Here is a 6,000-nt window from a genome sequence, read left to right on the forward strand (position 1 = left end):
CCTCATAGATTTTTGTCTTTCTCAGAGAGTTAAAGAAAAGGAAAAAGAAGAACATGGTTCTTTTCACATTTCTAGAGGATATTTTTTGTTGTTGTTGAAAGCTTTAAAAGGTCACCTAAATAGAGGAAGAAATGAATGTATCCAAACTTTTCTCCTTCCTTCTCCATCCTAAGTGTGCCAGGAGAAAGCATCCCATGAATCCCTTGTGCCATGAATGGAAAGTCCTGGTGATAATACTTGAAAGCATTAAAGTTCATGAAGAAATGTGCAACACTGGAATTCTATCTTCAGCCATTCCCAGCAATACTCTGAGATTAAATTTTTCTTGTCGTACTTTTTAAAAAAATTTTTATGGAATATGATGGTCTGCCCACGCTGCTTATTGTTTTGGTGGTGAATATGCTTAACCCCTACTTACCTCACTGTTTCTCAGAACAAAGCTCTAATTTTTTCGATGCCTCATAAACTACAAGAAATGTAGAACACAATTTTATATCTTGGAAATCCTTAATGTGATGGCAAACACCGAACTTGAAACAATTGAAAGAGTCCATGTCCACAGAAAATAATACCACATTAGAAGATGTTTGTCGATTTTATAAATTTCAGGGTGTGTTCTTTTAGTATAATACCGCAAATGTAAAATACCTTGGCCCTGACAACAGAATTAGATCGCATAGTGTGCGAAGGAAGAATTAGGTAACTTGAATTACGAGAGTTTCTGGATACTCAGCAATATTTTCAGGTGAGTTGTTGTGCTTGTTTATTACATTTTGGAGTAAGCAACAATAGGGCAAAAATATAAAACTGGGTTTTTATAGAAAATACTTTCCTTACTTGAAATCTTCAAGTAAGGTTTATTTGTAGTGATAAGAGAATAATGCTTCAAAATAGTTTGAATTAACCATGAAGGGAGAGGGGAGGAGTTCTATACCTTATTTAGACGTTGAGCCAGATAACAGTTTCATATGGTTTCTGCAAAATCATGTATTTTTTTAAGAGTGTTTATGGGTAAAAGTTATCTTTATTTGCATGTTTTATGCAGAAGCTATTCTCCATTTTATTTCTACTCTTGTCTTTATTCTGTCTCTTTTTAATAGTGAAAATTGTTATTTGAGGTAAACGGGCTGAACACAAATTTGTTTTATCTGCATGCCCTACATAAGTAGAGTAGTTATGAAAAAAAAATTATTCTTATTTGGCAATTTTATTTCTAATCTTCTAGTATCTTGGCTTAAGATCTGTCTTTGTGTCCTTTGCAATTCACATATTTTGGCCAGTTTTTAAAGCAATATTTCATATTTTTAATGTACTTATATAAAATTAAATGTCAACCAAATTATCTTTAGTCTAAGTTGCTTTGTTTATCATATGTTACTTAAGACAAAAATCATTCTGGTACCAGGTGTTATAATTTCACAAGTTGGAAGCAGTGTAGAGATCTCTTTCCAAGAACGGTACTTTTAAAAGCTACTCTTATCCTGTATAAATCCTGCATGTAAAGCATTTTTAATACAGGATTGAATTACATGACTTGTCCAGTATTTAGATGGTAGGAGAATCTGACTGCCTGGTTTGAGTTATGACCTTCTGCTTATGACTTTTCTGAAAAGTGATCTTCTATCTAAATTATATGGCTTCAGGAAACCTGCACAATTTGGAAGGGAAGTTAGAAAAAACACAGTTAAATGATACTTTTTTTACTTTTGGTACCATCATAAGACAGGTAGCTGAAAATTCATATTCATTGTAACCTTCAAGAACTTTTCTCATGTTTGCATGAATGGCCTTATGATTTTATTTATAACTTTTATTGGTAAATGTTTATAATTTGTAATTTTATTTATTAATGTTGAATTAATATGTGTGTGTGGCTGGATATAGAAAGATCAATCTGTGTGTGCATATGTGTGTGTGTGGTTTTTTCAGGCAGCAGAGTTGAAGTAGTTAAGGATCAGTGTAGGTCTCATTAAACATGTTTTATGGCTAAGAGTGTCAGTGTTGTGCCATTGCAATTGAATTTGATGACTCAGCATCTTACAATACTTAATCTGTTCTCTGGGAATCAGAAAACTTGGGGAACCTACATGGAATCTTTTGGTCTTAAGTGCTTTTACTTCAGTCACTATGTCCTACTTTTAGTTATTTAAGGGTCTGTACTCAAAATTATGTATACAATTTGTTCCCCAAATACATTACTTCCCTTTAATAATTTTTACATTTTAGGTATATTTATATACTATTCGGTTATTTATCTGTATGTATATTTGAGTGTCAAGTGCACATCCAACCACTAATAGATGACTTAATCCATAGCTTATATATTTTGACCATATGGAAAAAGCCTGTATTCCCCCCCAAATTCATGATATCTACAGAGCAGCAGTAAGAAGAATGTTGTGAATATTGTGTGTGTGTGTGTGTGTGTGTGTGTGTGTGTGTGTTGGCAAACCAGCAATTGATTTAATTCCTCATTATTCAACAAGTTTTATTATGTATCTTCAATGTGCCAGCTACTGGGAATATCAAGATGAATAAAACATGATTCCTGACACATTTACCATCACCATGGAACTCAATCAAATGGTTGAAATAAATACACAAATAAATAAAAACAGTGGAAAGTGTTGTGAATGGAGCAGGCATCATGTAAAGGAGTGGCGAGAAGAGATAGAGTGAAGCTCTTGAATTTCACATTCTTCACGGTTGAAAGAAGAGGGCAAGGCTTGAGCACTCCTGGGATATCAAACCTGAGAGTAAAGTAGTGAGCCAAAGAGATGGGAATTGCAGGAAAGAAAAAGACAAAGTTCAAAAGACCTGAGAGATACTACCTTCCTAGTCTAAGTTGCAATAATTTCTCATGGGGATTGCAGGAATACCTTGAAGATATTGTGGGTTTAGTTCCAGAACACCATAAAGCAAATATTGCAATAAAGCGAGCCAAACTAATTTGGTGTCTCAGTGCATTTAAAAGATGTTTATACTGTACTGTGGTCTATTAAGTGTGTGACAGCATTCCTTCTTTAAAAAAAACAATGTTCATTCCTTAATTAAAAAATACTTTATTGCTAAAATATGCTAATCATCATCTGAGAGTTCAGAGAGTTGTAATCTTTTTGCTGGCTGGAGGGTCTTGCCTTGGTGTTGGTGCCTACTAACTGATCAGGGTGGTGATTGCCAAGGGTTGGGGTGGCTGTGGCAATTTCTTAAATTAAGACAACAAAGAAGTTTGCCAAGTGATTGATTCTCCTTTTATGAACGATTTCTCGTAGCAAACGATGTTTGAAACATTGTAACTACAGTAGACCTCTTTCAAAATTGGAAACAGTTCTTTCAAACCCACTTGCTGCTTTATCAGCTAAGTTTATGCAATATTCTCAATCCTTTGTTGTCATTTCAACAATCTTCACAGCATTTTCACCAGGAATGGATTTTATCTCAAGAAACCACTTGCTTTGCTCATCCATAAAAAGCAACTCTTCATCCATTTGTATTGTGAGATTGCAGCATTTCAGTCCCATCTTCAGACTCTACCTCTAATATCAATTCTCTTGCTATTTCTATCATATCTGCAGTTATTTCCTCTGCTGAAGTTTTGAACCCCTCAAAGTCTTCTATGGGGGTTAGAATCAACTTCTTCCAAACTCCCATTCATATTAATATCTAACTTCTTCCCATAAATCCCAGATGTTCTTAATGGCATGCAGAATGGCATTCCAGAGATTCTCAATTTCCTTTGCCCAGTTCCACCAAAGGAATCACTATCTGTGGCAGCTATGCCCTACAAACTGTATTTCTTCAGTAAAAAGACTTGAAAGTTGAAATTACTCCTTGATAGCTTGTCTGTGGAGTGAATGTTGTGTTAACAGGCATGAAAACAACATGAATCTCATTGTACATCTCTGTCAGAGCCCTTGGGTGACCAGGTGCATTGTCAATAAGCAGTACTATTTTGAAAGGAAACTTTTTTTTTTCCCCCTGACTAACCGTAGGCTTAAAATACCTTATGTTGTAAACAGATATACTGTCATCCAGGCTTTGTTGTTTCATTTATAGAGCACAGATGGAGTATATTTAGCATAATTTTTAAGGGGCCAAGGATTTGGGAGATGGTAAATGAGTACTGGCTTTAATGGGTAGTCACCAGCTGCATTAGCCCCTAATAGGAGAGTTAGTCTGTCCTTTGAAGCTTTGAAGCCAGGTATTGACTTCTCTCTAGCTACTGAAGTCCTAGATGGTATCTTCTTCCAGTAAAAGACTGTTTCATCTACCTTGAAAATCTGTTGTGTAGTGTAACCACCTTCATTCACAATGTTCTCTACATCTTCTGGAGAACTTGCTGCGGCTTCGACATCAGCACTTGCTGCTTCACCTTGCATTTTGATGTTACGGAGATGGCTTCTTTCCTTGGACCTCATGAACCAATCTCTGCTAGCTTCTGACTTCTCTTCTGCAGCTACCTCACTTCTCTCAGCCTTTGTAGAATTGAAGAGAGCAAGACCCTTGCTCTGGGTTAGGTTTAGGCTTAAGAGAATGTTGTAGCTGGTTTGATCTTCTATCCAGACCACTCAAACTTTTTTCCATATCAACAATAAGCCTGATTCACTTTCTTATCATTCATGTGTTCACTGTGATAGCATCTTTAATTTTCTTCAAGAACATTTCCTTTTCCTTCACTAATTTATTTGGCTCTTTGGTGTAAGAGTCCTAGCTTTCAGCCTACCTCAGCTTTAGGGCAGGCCTTTCTCACTAAGCTTAATCGTTCTTAGTTTTTTTATTTAAAGTGAGAGATGTGTGACTCTTCCTTTCAGTTGAACACTCAGAGGCCATAGTAGGGTTATTGATTGGTGTAATTTTAATATTGTTGTGTCCCAGGGAATAGGGGAGCCCAAGGAGAGGTAGAGAGATGGGTAAATGGAGCAGTCAAAACACACTCAGCATGCATCTGTTTAGTTCACTGTCTTATATGGGTGTGGCTTGTGGTAGCCAAAACAATTACAATAGTAACATCAAAGATCACTGATTGTCATAACAAATTAATAATAATGAATTTGAAATATCCTGAGAATCACCAAAATATGACACAGAAACATGAAGTGGGCAAATGCTTTTGAAAAAATTGCACCAAGAGTCTTGCTTTGATGCAGTGTTGCCATAAAACTTCAATTTGTAAAACAACAGTAACCCCCCCTCAAAAAAAAATCGGTCAAGCGCAGTAAATCAAGTGCAATAAAATGAGGTATGCCTGTACTTCAGTAGCTACCACAACATTCTCTTTCAATTCATTCTTGTCTGTCTTCAGTACATTTTCTATGCAGTAGCCTGAGTATGCACACACACACACACACACACACACGGAGTTCGTGTGATTCCATGCTTATTGTCAGTGGTTTCCCATTGCTCGTAGAATAAACACCTAAATGTCATCTGTGAGGATCTTGTGATCTGGCTCTGCAATCTCATCACGTATCATGTCGTCCTTTTTTCTCTTTCTGTTCCAGCTGCTTCAACTTTTTTCTAATCCTTACACTTAACGGGGATTACACTTACACTTTTCTTCCCACCTCAGGACATTTTGTTCACATTGTTTTTAATGTTTTCAATCTTCCTTCCCACTTTCTTCCTCTGGATAATGGCTCTTCATTCTTCAGAACTTCACGAAAGTTTTACTCTTTTTTTTTTTTTAATTTTTATTTATTTTTTTTAATGTTTATTCATCTTCGAGAGAGACAGAGCATGAGTGGGGAAGGAGCAGAGAGAGAGAGGGAGACACAGAATCGGAAACAGGCTCCAGGCTCTGAGCCGTCAGTACAGAGCCCGACGCGGGGCTTGAACCCACGAACCATGAGATCATGACCTGAGCCGAAGTCGGAAGCTCAACCGACTGAGCCACCCAGGCGCCCCGAAAGCTTTACTTTTTAAAAGGAAGTTCTCTCTAACTTTTATGACTCTGTCAAATTCACCTGTTATAGGCCCTTAAAGTACCCTGTATCTCTTCAC

At 36.5% G+C, this 6,000-nt stretch overlaps 1 pseudogene; it reads right to left on the reverse strand.

Moving 5' to 3' along the window:
- Positions 1-2,796: 2,796 nt before the first annotated feature.
- Positions 2,797-4,830, reverse strand: LOC121031716 (tigger transposable element-derived protein 1-like; annotated as a pseudogene).
- Between the last annotated feature and the right edge of the window lie 1,170 nt (positions 4,831-6,000).

The sequence above is a fragment of the Herpailurus yagouaroundi genome, unplaced genomic scaffold (genome assembly GCF_014898765.1).
Source record: "Herpailurus yagouaroundi ecotype Mexico unplaced genomic scaffold, PumYag 28, whole genome shotgun sequence".
Taxonomy (NCBI): Eukaryota; Metazoa; Chordata; class Mammalia; order Carnivora; family Felidae; genus Herpailurus; species Herpailurus yagouaroundi.